The following is a 249-nucleotide window of genomic DNA, read 5'->3' on the forward strand; positions in this document are numbered from 1 at the left end:
AGGGCCTTGAAAGTACAATTAATAACGAGCTTATATGGAAGAGGTGCGCTCATAACGAAAGCAAATTTGTGTTACAAGGCAAAATTTTCATCTATACAGAACGATTCCTTGAAAAGGTTTTAACACATTCCATCTTTTTAATTATATGGTGCGGGGTTTGCGCTTATATTTTCAGAATTGAACAAAAACCTGCGCATTAGATTTCCTTTACTGTCATAAAAAGAGTGTTAATGTTGGTGTTATTATTAT

Source organism: Penaeus monodon, chromosome 29 (assembly GCF_015228065.2).
Source record: "Penaeus monodon isolate SGIC_2016 chromosome 29, NSTDA_Pmon_1, whole genome shotgun sequence".
NCBI classification, from domain to species: Eukaryota; Metazoa; Arthropoda; class Malacostraca; order Decapoda; family Penaeidae; genus Penaeus; species Penaeus monodon.